At 45.5% G+C, this 15,140-nt stretch overlaps 1 long non-coding RNA gene across 1 annotated transcript; it reads left to right on the forward strand.

The window, feature by feature from the left end:
- Nucleotides 1-13,542: 13,542 nt before the first annotated feature.
- On the forward strand, nucleotides 13,543-15,047 carry LOC309712555. Its single transcript, XR_014278323.1, has 3 exons — nucleotides 13,543-13,690; nucleotides 14,588-14,838; nucleotides 15,006-15,047. It is a non-coding gene; the product is annotated as an uncharacterized lncRNA (long non-coding RNA).
- Nucleotides 15,048-15,140: the final 93 nt, after the last annotated feature.

Raw genomic sequence — 15,140 nt, forward strand, 5'->3', positions numbered from 1 at the left:
CTCTGGAAAATAGGATGAACGACTGGTCCAGTCAAGACAGGAGGGAAGAGACACAGATGGAGTGAAAATAACCCAAACTCGTAATGGAAAATGACTTCAACTGTGTAAAATCTTCATCCTTCAAATACAAACCGACAAAAAGGGCTATCATATGTGCAGTATATACTGTTTGTTACTAATGGACATCCAGGTAACATGAACCACCTTTTGTAGTCGTAGTATTTTAGTTACATAAATGGTTTGGTGACAAAATGATGAACTTGCTTAAAGGAAATAAAAAACAAGTCGGGGGGGGGGTAAAAGTTACAGGTTTTGATAATGATTTAAATCAAACGCTATGAGCACAGTCATTGGATCACAATCCAAATTATTTGGACAACACAGATTTAGAACTTTGCAAGACGTCTCTAATAAAATATTGCTCCCACTAGTGTCTGATGGGAGGATGTCAACTTGTCAGCAAAGCAAACCTGCTGAGGAACACTTATAGCTCTGAGAGATTTTCTAACTGGCCAGATCACTCAAACGTCTTTTGCTCCTGTCATTATTTTTGGCTTGTTTCTCTGTGCATATGTGTTTTTCTTCCCTAAACTTTACTTAAGCGTGGATCTACAGCATGTATGCATGCATATTTTGCACTGCACTGATGCTGGCTGTAGCAGTTATCAGAGTCAAAATTCCTTCCAATATTTATTAACCTCTCCAAAGAGCTCTGACCTGTGGGGTCTTGACAAACCTCCATGGGAAGGCTATCAGGAGGAATCCTGATCAGATGCCTAAATGTCTCTGCATGTTCCTCCTATTTCTCACCAGATGCTCCTCACACTAACACTATCCGAATCCCCCTATGGAGCAAATTCATTTTGGCATTGAAGTCCAAGCGTCTTTCCATCCTTACGTAGACTTCACGATTGGCAGTGAGGGTTTGATTACAGATTGATTCCTATATCAAAATGCCTTCAGGCTCTCTATTTACCACAGTGATCTGATACAACAGCTGCATTACTCCATCTTGATCAGTTCATCTCATATGCCACCTTGCCATCACTTCTGAGAAATATCCCATCACACTTAAATTTGCTCACCTAGATCCAGCCCAGAGGCAGCACCACAATGTTCACTATGGCATCAAATACTGACTCTCATCCCAGCAGTCCAATCACTAGTGTAATCACCCCAACAATCGCCCTCATCTCAGTGATAACTCCAGTTTTCGCTGAATGTTACATTCAAATCAATACAACAAGAATATGTAATCAGCCAAAAGCAGGGATGCAATTTTGAGGTTCTAAAAATAAACATCCTCCTCACCTTACCTACTCCTTCATGGGTCCTCCATGAGTCCAACAACCACCAGAAATGTACTCGACGATCTGCCAGGAGACACATTTCTTAATAAAATATACCAGAACAATGCCCTGTCCTCCTGCACTACCCATGAAAGGATGGCCAAGAAGATCCATTTATAAGCCTTCTACAAAAGGAAAGGTAAAGTGTTCAACGATTAGTTAGAATCTTCCCTTCTGCATCCTACAATAACTCTTCCCAGGTTGGATGAGGGTTGGATATCTCAAAATCTGTAGCGCACTTCAAGTTCCCAGATTTGAAGATAGGAACCAGCGACTTCACAGGCGCTGTCCCAAAACTCCATCAAACACTGAAAAATTGTCAATATGGTGGCAAATCTGTGAGGGTACTTCATTAAATTTTTTCCAGTTTATCAAATTTTATTTGCAGAGCAGTCATTACCCTTGAAAAAAACAATTCATCTTCTTCTGTTGTTCTCTACTTCTCCCATCTTTGGCAGCTCTGATAAATGATAATGTAATTTCTAACTGCGACAGCTGCAGTACAGCATTTATAATCGGGTGAAGCTGAGTTATTTTCCAGTTTTGCAAAAGAGAAGAATATGTAACGAACTAACCTGGGATGTGCTGATGTGGAGGGGCAATGCACCCCATTACATGTATGGATGGTTGTGATACACACAGTATCTTTCTGAAGGTGAAACTTTAAGTTAACAGGTGACTGCTTCCTTTAAACTGGCCAGTATTGCATGCCCAGTCAAGTCTAGAGTTCACAGTTCAAAAGAAAAAGACAGAAGAAACAACACCTCAGTCTCTGGAGACAATATGAATGAATACAGGGGCAGTGTAGGCAGGTGACACTCTTAAATACCACAGGAGGAATCACTGAGAAGTCATCTGGATAGCAGGGTTACTTGGTGTTGGGTCCAAGAACGAATTCAAACTTGAGGCAGCAACGCTCTGTCATCTACCCTCCAACTACTAGACAGTGGTTAGCAGTTCTATCTCACTCTGAGTTTTCACTCAGCCTCCAGCTAGTTGAGCAGTTTGAGCAGTTAAGGTTAGCCTTCTCTGCAACCCCCTGCCAATGGCATTTTACCTTGGTGTTGGGCTAAAGCTTCATTCATCACTTCCCAAATATTTCACACGAAGTCAAATTCACTTTCCAAACTCACTTCAATCACTGACATTCTGGCAGTGGAACTCTTAAGTTAAGGTTTATCAGCAGCAAGCACCTAAAAAACGAATGTACACACACTCCAGTGAGAGACAACCAACTGTTGGCCTCCACCCGACACCCACCAAAGGGAACGTGACAGACCGCCCTTCTTCTTCAGCTATATGTGCACCACCTCCTAACTTCTGTTAGGGCGTACACCCGTGTCCATGAAATGAGGAAGGAAGAGACATGTAAGGTAATACTATTGGACTCAGAGGCTTCCACACTGAAACTAAAAAAATTAATGCTCAAGAAAATGTTAAAATAATGGTTAAAATAAAAGAGCACAAAGACGTGAGTATAGGAAAATGATACTGCAGATGTTCAGGAGAGCAAACTTTCACTTTGTTTTATTCTTAGTGGATTCCCTTAGTGAGAAGGAAAAGTTACATTAATATGATGCATTTGTCAATCGCATACTAAATCAGAATCAGAATCAGAATCAGAATCAGAAAGGGTTTTATTGCCAAATGTTGAGCGGGTTTACAACATTAGGAAATTGCTGCGGTGCTTCAGTGCAAACATACTGTTATAAATACTGTTATAAATTAAGCTTAAATAGACATGAAAATAAAAATGAGAATAAGAATTAAAAGTGCTAAGTAGATAGATAGATATATACATGATATATACATGAGTGCAGGTGGTGATCAGTGCCAAACATGGAATGATGCAGTGAACACAGCGTAGGGTCATGTGTTAGTGGTGGGAACAGTCATACGGTTATTGTTCATGTGTTCAACAGATAAGGGGAAGAAACTGTTCTTATGGCGAGAGGTTCTGGTGCGAATGGACTGGAGCCTCCTGCCTGAGGGGAGCAGGTCAAACAGACTGTGTCCAGGGTGAGAAGCGTCAGCTGAGATCCGAGCTGCACGCCTCAGTGTCCTGGAGGTGTACAGGTCCTGCAGAGATGGGAGTCTGCAGCCAATCACCTTCTCAGCAGAGCGCACAACACGCTGCAGTCTCTGTTTGTCCCTGATAGTGGCTCCAGCGTACCACACGGAGGAGGTGAGGATGGACTCGATGATTGCAGTGTAGAATTGCATCATCGTCCATGTTGGCAGGTTGAATTTCTTCAGCTGCCTCAGGAAGTACATCCTCTGCTGGGCTTTCTTGATGACGGAGGTGATGGTGGGCTCCCACTTCAGGTCCTGGGTGATGGTGGTACCCAGGAAGCGGAATGAGTCCACAGAGGTGATGGGGGTGTCAGTCAGGATGATGGGGGGGAGTGGAGCTGTGTGCTTCCTGAAGTCCACAATAATCTCCATGGGAGCTTTTCGAGCATTCAGACTCTTAAACTGCTTCCTCACACCTTCTTCATGAATATGAAGAGTTGTGGTGGGAGGAGGTGGTGTGAAATCCTCTTTTGTGTGGGGTGAGGAGGGGGGTGTTGTAGGTGAAGTGTTTGAAGGTGGTGATGGCTCTGTGGAGGGGGGAGAGGTGGGGGAATGAGTGTCCAAAGTGTCTCTATTGTAGGGGCCGTTGGAGGTGTGAAGGCTGCCTGATGGCTCGTCAAAACGGCAGTAAAAGTCGTTGAGGGTGTTGGCTAAGAGCAAGTCATCAGTGGAGTGGGGGGTTTTAGGCTTGTAGTTGGTGATATTCCTAAAACCTTTCCACACAGAGGCCGAGTCATTCTCTGAGATCTGCTGCTGCATCTTCTCAGAGTGCTGATGTTTAGCAACGTCCACTTCTTTAGTGAACCTGTACTTGGCCTCTCTGTAGTAGTCCCTGTCTCCACTTCTGAACGCCTTTCTCTTTTCCAGCCACAGCTTTTTGAGTTTAGGAGTAAACCAGGGTTTGTCATTGTTATAACTCACCCTAGTGCGTGATGGCACAAGGCTGTCCTCACAGAAGTGGATATAGGAGGTGACAGTGTCCGTAAACTCGTCCAAGCTGTTAGAAGCAGCCTTCATTGTGTCCCAGTCTGTAGACTCCAAACACGTGCGAAGCTCCTCCACAGCCTCGTTGCTCCACAGTTTTTTGGTCCTCACGACAGGTTTGGAGAGCTTCAGCCTCTGTCTGTACGCGGGGATTAGGTGGATCATGACGTGGTCAGAAAGTCAGAGTGAAGCGTGGGGCACCGCACGATAGGCCCCGCTGATCGTGCTGTAACAGTGGTCTAATGTCCTCTCCTCTCTGGTCGGGGATTTAATATACTGCTTGTATTTGGGAAGCTCATGGCTCAGATTGGCTTTGTTAAAGTCCCCAAGAGCAATGATGAGAGAGTCCGGGAATGTCCGCTCCATGTGCAGTATCTGCTCCATGAGTGCGCCCTGAGCTGCCTGCGCATCCGCATCTGGCGGGATGTAAACAGCGGCCAGGATGAATGAAGCAAACTCCCGCGGAGAATAAAACGGTTTGCAGTGAATAAAAAGGTATTCCAGAGAGGAAGAGCAGTGCTGAGCAATCACTGTTACATCTGTGCACCAGCCACTATTAATGTAGAAGCAGACACCTCCACCTTTGGTCTTACCAGAGAGAGAGGCCTGCCGGTCCGCGCGCAGCAGATGAAAGCCCTCCAGCTTGAGCGCGCAGTCCGGGATGTCCTCACAGAGCGACGACTCCATAAAACATAAGACACAGGAGGAGGCAAAGTCTCTGTTCATGCTTCTCATCAGGGCCAGCTCGTCTATTTTATTCCTGAGTGAGCGAACATTGGAAAGGAAGATCCCAGGAAGAGCAGTTCGCAGTCCACGTCTCCTCAGACGCACGAGTGCGCCGGCTCGCTTACCTCTCTTTCGGCGTCTCACTTTCCTGATCAGAGTCTGCAGTAAATCTGCCGCAGATGCGACAACTATTGGAAGTAAATCCACAGGTGTTGTAGTCCTGTAGTTAAGAAGCTCTTCTCTGGTGTAAGAATATCCAGAGGAGTGCCCAGACACAGAAGTTATGCACAAAAACAAAACAGAAACATCAAACTTGCAACATATATAGTTTGAAATTTCATTATAGCTACATACCTTTGAAAAAGAAACACAAACTATTTCTCATAATTAGTAACCAGTCCCACAATGTTCTGCACAAAAATATTTGCCCCACCTTTATTTCTCAAGATCTGGTCATCCTAATTACACCTCATTTAAAGCATGAGTCTTGTTGGAGAGTAAGTAGCTGAAATCTGATTGATTGCACTGCAGCGCATTTTTAGATCTGCAACTTAGATCACATTTTAGACCAGCTGCAGACATGGTTTAAATGTGATCTGAGACTCTGCACGGTGTGAAGAAAGTCATGATGTAATAACTCCACATAATGTGATAAAAGATGCAATAAAATAAAATATTATGATTTAATTACAAAAATTGAAAACAGAATCAATATCCAAGCTGTATCAAATTTGCAAGAACTCTTATACGAGGGTATATACGTGTGTGTGTGTGCGTGTGTGTGTATGTGCGATTATTTTTCCATTGTGTATGCATACATGGAGGTGTGTGTGTCTGCAAGCATCATTAAAGTCAGTTAATGGCCATGTTTTGTTGACAGACAAAGTGCTGTTCATTCTGCTGGAAAGGACAGTCAGGTCTGTCTGTCTTTTCCATCACTCTGTCTCTTTAATCACCTTCTTGCTCTCTTGCATTTTCACTTTCTCAAGACCTCCAATGAGTTTAGACATGTTTGCAGAGAAGTTCATTTGATTTGTCTCATTTCATACCTTTCAATTTATCCTTCTCTCTTTTATTGTGAATTCAGGTCTTGAGTATTAAAATCAAATCCAGACTTGTTTCTGAAACAAAGTGGCATGTTTTAGAACATTTAGTGTGTTAATTATGGGAGAAATTATGTCACACAGTGGAAAATTGTGTTTTTATATTTTGTTTTGGATCAGACTGTGTTGGTACAGGGTGTCGATTTTATTTGCATGATTTTATTGTAATAGTGATATTGCATGTTTGTTTATTGATATTCCTATTGCATGATTTTATCTCCATATTTATAGTGTGTGTTTAGTGTTGATTGAACAATATGTTTTTTATTATTCCACTGTGGATTAAGCGGACAATTGTAGGCACCTGTGAGGTGGGGGCGTTCCCCGAGGTGGCCTATCAGCCACCAAACTGACTTAAGGGAGATAGTGAGCGCAAAGACAAAAAAGAGAGAGACACACGAAAAGTGGAGAGCTGGAAAACAAAACGTGTGCAAGCCAGCATATGAGAAGAAGGACCTCTGGCCTGACTGTGGGGCGCCACGAGACATTCGGCGATCGGCCAGCATAACCCGGCGATCCAGTCCCGACGGACAGAATAGCGACCGTGGGAGGCAATGTGTGAAATCCACAGTAGGGCAGGGGTACGCCTCTGCCTGCATCTGGCGGAGCTACAAGGGAGGCCGTGCGAGGAGGTGGAGAGTGGCTGGACTGCACGATTGCGCACAGTCAGGTGGAGATAGGAGTCTCCTCCCTGGTCTTCTGCTGGCGAGAGTCCACATCCCGGAAGAGGAGTTCCTCTCCTGTCTCTCTCAGCTCAGGAGAATTTGCCCGTGTGTTGCTGGACTGGGAGAATTAGGACCATGGGGGGGGGAGTTTTTAGTATAGGGAAAAACATTCATTTAGCTTTATGTTTTTAGCGTTTAATCATTCCTGCCGGCAGGGTTTTTAGCGGGTTGTAAACACTATTTTTATTGTATACGGGGATTTTAGCTTGTATTTGGGGTTCTGACTGTGTTTTATCCTGAAAATAAATGGTGTGTTTGAAGCCAGCTAAATTTCTGTGCTCTGAGTGCTGACCCACTCACTCCCCTTTCTGCTTGTATAAGCATGGTGGTGAAGATTTAGTTCCACCAGTTTAGCGGCTACATAATTTTGGCGTTTGTCGACAGGATCCAAGTTTGGGGAGCAGTGTTCAGCACCTGGAGTGCAGATATAGAGATGATGATGCCAGTGTATCCGGGTGCCCCTTGGGTACCAAAATATAAGGGTCCTGAAGCAGATGTTTCATATGGTGACTGGAAAGAACAAATACAAGGTTTATTGAATGCTCAAGAAATAGCTGAGGCCCGGAAAGTAGAAATTTTAATTGGGGCTTTAAGCGGTGAGGCAAAGCGTCAAGTAAGCGTGTTAGAAGAAAAAGATAGAGACCAGATTAGGAAAATATTCGCATATCTAGATTCTCTATATGGTGACAATACCTCCCTAGCGGTTTTGAGGTCGCAGTTTTTTAGCTGTATACAAAAACAAAATGAGTCGGTAAAATCTTTTACCTTAAGGTTGAGGGAGTTGCACTGCAGGCTACAACAGCGCAATCCAAATCAAGCACCTACTGAAAAGTGTTTACAGGAACAGATGCTGTTGGGCCTGCGGGAGGGCCCGTTGTCACAAACCCTGCGAGCCTACGTGCGTCACCATCCAGAAGAGGATTTTGCAACAGTCCATCGGGAGGCGTTGCTCCTAGAGGAGGAACAGTTGGGACACCAGGGATTGCAAACTACGTGCTTGGCAGTGGGTGAGTCCAGGTGTGTTAAGCCACCTTATGAACCAGACTGGAAAGAGACATTTAAAAAAGAAATTATGGAGGATGTCAAGGGTCAAATGCGAGATCTTGTTAAAGATGTTGTTAATGAAATTAAACCGCTCTTGCCACAGCAAAGCCCAGCCGGCTCAGCTTTTAATAAATCAAGGTTTAAGCCAAAGCGTTCTGGGTATGCTAATAACTGGACCCGAGAGGGAGAACCCATTTGCCATCGTTGTAAACAAGCTGGGCATATTGCCAGATTCTGTCCGAGCACACTAGACCAGCAACCACCTTTAAACTAATAAACCCCGCTGCCGAGGCCGAGGCGGTGGGGACAAGGGACTATTCAAACAATCAGGGGGCCAGTACAGCTTTTGTGGGAGAATGTCCACTCATTGAGGTGTGTATGGGAGGGGTTAAGATGACGGGATTATTAGACACAGGCTCTCAGGTTACACTAGTGCAACAGCAGGTAATGGATCTCCATTTCCCTGAAGTGAATAAAACTGACACACCCCTGTTGTTCGCCTTAAAGGCAGCCAATGGACTTGAGATACCATACTCAGGCTATGCGGTTATGGATTTTGAGGTAGAAGGGGTGGAGATACCAGGAAAAGGGGTTGTGGTTGTGAGAAATGACTGTTCCACGCACCCTTTAATTATTGGTATGAATGTTATTAGTGCATGCTGGAATGATGTTTTTGCCAAGGGCAAGTCTGCTTTTCATCCTCAAAAGCTGAAGTCCCGCAGAGCATGGAAAGAGGCGTTTGCCGTCTGTCAACAGACTGCTACCACCAAGACTGATGGCTTTCTAGGCTATGTTCGACCTGCTAGCCGCAGAGGAGTCAAGGTGCCCCCGAACTGTGAAATGGTGGTCTGGGGCCAGACGTGTAAAGGTAAGGGTGGGACAGAACGCTTGGCACTAGTGGAAGCCTTACCTGATGCTGGACCCTGGGGGGTAGCCCGAACCCTGTCAGTAGTCAAAGGAGGGAGGCTCCCTATCCGGGTCTGTAACCCTAATCCATACGAAGTGACTATAGGACGCTACCAGAAAATGGGCCAGTTGTATCAGGTGGAGGAGTCGGACGTGGAGATGGACAGTGATCTTAGCCTGACAATGGGATCCGATGGTGTGATCGAGGTGGGCGTAGTTGAAGCAGCTGGGCCCGAAGAGCCTGCGATCCCTGAAGAGGAGGTGAGTCAACTGCTTAACGGCATAGACTTGACCCCCCAGCAGAAGGTCGAGCTCCAGACCCTGCTGCAGAGGTGGCGAAAGGTGTTTGCTGTAAACGAGGAGGATTACGGAAGAACTGATTTGGTCCAACACCAGATCCACACAGGTGATACGCCACCCATTAAACAAAAATATCGTCCTTTACCACCACTGATGTACAAAGAGATTAAGATACTTCTAGCAGATATGCTGAAAAAAGGTGTCATTCGGGAGAGTAGCAGTCCCTGGGCAGCCCCCATTGTGTTGGTGAGGAAAAAGGATGGCAGTTGGCGATTTTGTGTAGACTACAGAAAATTAAACGCAGTAACTCATAAAGATGCGTTCCCGCTCCCCCGAATTGAAGAGACTTTAACATGTCTGACCAGAGCTGAGTGGTTTTCCACACTGGATCTTGCCAGTGGATACTGGCAAGTGGAAATGGATCCTAAGGATCGGGAGAAAACTGCATTTACCACTCCTCTGGGTTTGTTTGAGTTTGATCGCATGCCTTTTGGACTCTGTAATGCCCCTGCCACCTTCCAGCGCCTGATGCAGCGGTGTCTAAGTAGTCACCTTTCTGAATCGGTTTTGGTATATCTGGATGATATAATAATCTACTCACCTGACTTCTCTACTCATCTACAGCAATTGGAGAATGTCCTGCAGAAGCTGTGGCAACATGGTCTGAAGCTGAGGCTGGACAAATGTAAGCTGTTCCACCGTCAGGTGAAGTTCCTGGGGCATCTTGTCGACCAACAAGGGGTAAGACCGGACCCTGAGAAAATCCAAGCTGTCCAGAACTGGCCTGTTCCCTCTACCACCCGGCAGGTCAGAGCCTTCCTTGGCCTGGCAGGTTATTACAGGCGATTTGTCCCAGGGTTTGCTAGGTTGGCTCGACCTTTAAATGCTCTGCTCGTGGGAATTTCTAGCAGGTCAAGCATGCAGGTCCAGTGGTCTGCTGAATGTCAGGAAGCCTTTGACAGCTTGAAATGTGCTCTGACCGAGCGCCCCTTTTCTGGCTTATGCAGATTTCCTGGAGCCCTTTGCACTTTATACTGATGCCAGCAATCAAGGCTTAGGTGCTGTGTTAGCTCAGGTGCAAGATGGCAAGGAACGGGTGATTGCATATGCCAGCAGGAGCTTACACCCCACCGAACGAAATGACAAAAACTATAGTTCCTTCAAACTGGAACTTTTAGCTCTAAAATGGGCCATTACTGAGAAGTTCAAGGATTACTTGACAGGTGCCAAGTTTGTCGTGTATACCGACAACAATCCTGTGGCCCACTTACAGAATGCTAGACTTGGGGCAACAGAGCAACGCTGGGTGGCACAGCTGGCATCCTTTGACTTCGAGGTTAAGTACAGGGCTGGAAAAGAGAATGCTAATGCTGATGCTCTCTCTAGATTTCCCACAGACTGTCACACAGCTTACATAAACATCACGAGTGCTCCACGTCGGGAGCCACAGGGGCTGGTGCCGCAGATGAATGACTGGAAGGAGGCTCAAGAAAAGGACATGGATCTGCGCATCCTGAGGGAGCATGTGGAACAGGGAATCCCCCCTGATGCACCAACGAGGAGATCCCTACCTAGCCCTGTACAGAAGTTATTACAGCAATGGAGAAGGCTGCAGGTTTGCGAGGGTACGCTGTGCAGAGAGGTAAGGGACCCTAACACTAACGAAATGTACCTTCAGATCCTATGTCCTGCAGAGAGACACAAGGAGGTGTGGGAGAAGTATCACGAGGCAGCGGCGCATGCGGGAGTGGAAAAGACACTGTCCAGGATACGTCGCTTCTTTTATTGGCCCAGCATGGAAGAGGAGGTGCGCGAATTCCAGCTAGGGTGCGCTGCGTGTGGCCTACGAGATAGAAATAGGCCTAGAGCCCCCTTGCATCCCGTTATTGTGTCCTATCCCCTTGAGGTTGTGGCCCTGGACTTTCTTACATTGGGGAGGCCCACAGACAGGTACCAGAATATTCTGGTTATGACTGATCTTTTCACACGGTACGCCTGGGCAGTTCCTACCAAAGACCAGACTGCTCAGACTGCGGTGCATGCTCTTTGGGCTCACGTGATTCAGACCTTCGGTTGCCCGACCAGGCTACACTCAGATAGAGGTGGTCATTTTGAGTCGGCCCTGATGTACCAGCTGTGTAAGTGCTATGGCATTACAAAAAGCAAGACCACCCCATACCATCCGGCTGGAAATGGTGGGGTTGAGAGGATGAACCAGACGTTGCTGCACATGCTTCGGTCCTTAGAGTCAGAGAGACAACAGAGGTGGCCAGAATATCTCCCAGAGCTCTTACAAGCATACAATAATACTGTCCATAGTGCCACAGGGTATGCGCCGTCGTACCTGATGTTTGGGCGGCATTTGAGGCAGCCAGTGGATTTGAACCTAGGTGTTGAGCGGGATTCCCCATGCCACAACCTGGGAGGGTGGGTTAAGGACCACCACCAGAAACTATCTTTTGCCTATGAGATGGCTAGGAAGAAGATGAGGGCAGCAGCCACCCAAAACAAGAGGGCTTATGACCGAAGTGCGCGGGCCCTGCCGTTGGTGCCAGGCGAGAGAGTTTGGATAAGGGACAGGAATAGGCAGGGACAAGGCAAGTTGCACCCAGGTTGGAGCTCAGAGCCGTATGTGGTAGTGGAAGAAGTTGGCAATACCGGTGTAGTATATAGGGTGCGTCCGGAGAAAGGGGGGGGGGAGAAGGTCCTCCATCGGAATGCACTCAAGTTGTGCGTTACCCCTGCAGCAGACTACCACTCAGAGGGGCAGGCAGTCAGCCTTGAGGGAGAGGTGCTAGTTGAGCCTCCATTTTATGGTTTTGTGCCCAGCGCTCCAGCCCAGCAACCGGGAGAGTTGTCAGAGGTACGGCGCTCGATGAGGCCTAATTTTGGTCAGCCACCCGCCCGTTACAGGTCGCTTGATTAGGGTGACAGGGACTGTCACAGGTAAAATGTGGGGGGATGTCACACAGTGGAAAATTGTGTTTTTATATTTTGTTTTGGATCAGACTGTGTTGGTACAGGGTGTCGATTTTATTTGCATGATTTTATTGTAATAGTGATATTGCATGTTTGTTTATTGATATTCCTATTGCATGATTTTATCTCCATATTTATAGTGTGTGTTTAGTGTTGATTGAACAATATGTTTTTTATTATTCCACTGTGGATTAAGCGGACAATTGTAGGCACCTGTGAGGTGGGGGCGTTCCCCGAGGTGGCCTATCAGCCACCAAACTGACTTAAGGGAGATAGTGAGCGCAAAGACAAAAAAGAGAGAGACACACGAAAAGTGGAGAGCTGGAAAACAAAACGTGTGCAAGCCAGCATATGAGAAGAAGGACCTCTGGCCTGACTGTGGGGCGCCACGAGACATTCGGCGATCGGCCAGCATAACCCGGCGATCCAGTCCCGACGGACAGAATAGCGACCGTGGGAGGCGACGCGTGAAATCCACAGTAGGGCAGGGGTACGCCTCTGCCTGCATCTGGCGGAGCTACGAGGGAGGCCGTGCGAGGAGGTGGAGAGTGGCTGGACTGCACGATTGCGCACAGTCAGGTGGAGATAGGAGCCTCCTCCCTGGTCTTCTGCTGGCGAGAGTCCACATCCCGGAAGAGGAGTTCCTCTCCTGTCTCTCTCAGCTCAGGAGAATTTGCCCGTGTGTTGCTGGACTGGGAGAATTAGGACCATGGGGGGGGGGAGTTTTTAGTATAGGGAAAAACATTCATTTAGCTTTATGTTTTTAGCGTTTAATCATTCCTGCCGGCAGGGTTTTTAGCGGGTTGTAAACACTATTTTTATTGTATACGGGGATTTTAGCTTGTATTTGGGGTTCTGACTGTGTTTTATCCTGAAAATAAATGGTGTGTTTGAAGCCAGCTAAATTTCTGTGCTCTGAGCGCTGACCCACTCACTCCCCTTTCTGCTTGTATAGGCGTGGTGGTGAAGATTTAGTTCCACCAGTTTAGCGGCTACAATTACACACTGTAAGACCGAATAGTAATAGTTTGATAAATGAAATGAGTTCCAACTACTTAAAAACCTGTTATAAGTTCATACACCTTTATTTTTTTGAGTAGATTGAACAAGTTTGTTTTTTCAAGTTATCAGTACTTGAATATATTGATTAGTTTCTGGCATTGCCCTCAAATAATTTGAGTTTTAACACTGACGTCACTTACGTGCCTACGTACGTACCTATGTGCGCCACCTGTTTCTTTATGAAGTGCTGGCAACCATCTTGGATTCCTCGCTTCGAGTGCGAATGCCCGCTCATTACTCCGAAATAAACTTGTGGAACGTTAATATCCGAACAGAAATAAAAAGATTTGTCAAGGGTTTTTTGCGGCATTGCCTTTGATGCTGGATAAAGGAGGGCATGCTATGGTATGTTACGGACTTTTGAACTGGAACAGCTAACGCTCTGCACTTGGCTAGCTGCATTTACCGCCTTTGCAGCATCTTCAGGAGCGCTTTTGTGGTAAGTTTTATTTTTTCTGAAACTATAGTTCTCCGTTGTAATATGGGTTTTTATCGTCATAAATGTACAACTCTAGCAGGCATTTAAGAATTACATGCATGCGTCGTTTTATCCATGTCGGCTTGGCCCCAAAGTGTTTTGCATGAATTATGCTAATAAGCTCATATTTAGTATAATACATTAGTCCGAGCAGAGGCTGGGACTAATAATGTGTTAATAACTTTTCTAATCTCTTACTATTTTAAAAGAAGTCTTTAGAAGGCATTTCTGGATTTGCAGATTATAAACTGCCTTGTGGTTAAATTGTTGAATCAATATGCACTGCTGCGCTGCTTCACACTTGGCGCATATGTGGATATTGATATTAGCTAGCCCATTTGCTAACTGGTGGAACTTGAAACTTACGTTTAGTTCTCTGGAGTTGTACATATTAAAACTGGGGCAGCAAAATTGTAGGCACAGGACATACTTACAAAAGCAGTGATTAATCATTACATAATTACGCGGTAGAACTTGGTTTACATTGCAAATAGTTATGTATACTAAGTTGAAATGTAGAATCTTCTGAACTGTAAAATTGTTGTGCCTGGTCTATTTTAGGTTAGCTTAAGGGTGAATCCATCAATAATATATTTACCAAACAGTTATTTTTTCGTTTTATTTTATTCTGATGCCCAGTGTTCATTAGTGAAAGACTTAGTTTGTTTTTTTTCTGTCAGGGGCTGGGTCTGTGACCCAGCATTTTGAGTTTATTTTGTATTTTTGCTTTATGTTATATTGAAATGAGGTGAAGTTCTTGTATTGTTGTTATTATTAGTTAAGGTTTAGTTGAGTTCTGGGCTGGTTATGTTTCATCTGTGTCTCCTTGGTTGTGTGTCTTTTCTGTTCTCTGTGTAGTCTGTCTTGTCTTCTGTGTTTTACTGTTATGTCCATGCCAGGGCAGAAGTAAATTTTCAGGGGTGAAGATGCTGTTTACCTTGACCAGCTAAGACTACAGATTGTAGATGAAGTCGAGAAAAGTGAAAAGAATCCTGATTACAAAGCTGATGCACACAACTTTGGCCTTGCAATGCAAAGAGATCATCAATGATGACCTACCAGTAGGTCAGATCCTGGATTGCTGGCCTACTCTGAAATCCCAGTCCCAGGTAAGAATGTATATAGATGGATCTAACAAGATGTATTTTATATCAACTCTTGTTATCTGGCCTGTCTGAACAAATTATGCCTTTGGAGTGTAAGGATTTTGATGTATTTTGCAAAGATTTATAGACTAATTGAAACTTGTAAACACAAATGTATCCTGTGTGTTCAGATCTGTGCAGAATTCCACAGGATTACAAACGTCCACCTGAAGAACCACTTTTATGCTGTTGGACCAACATGCTCCCCGGCTCCAGAGCTTATTCAGAAAGAAAGCTGTTTGCACAGGGAACGTGTCTGATGTCCT

Source organism: Aulonocara stuartgranti (genome assembly GCF_965226115.1).
Source record: "Aulonocara stuartgranti genome assembly, chromosome: 2".
NCBI classification, from domain to species: Eukaryota; Metazoa; Chordata; class Actinopteri; order Cichliformes; family Cichlidae; genus Aulonocara; species Aulonocara stuartgranti.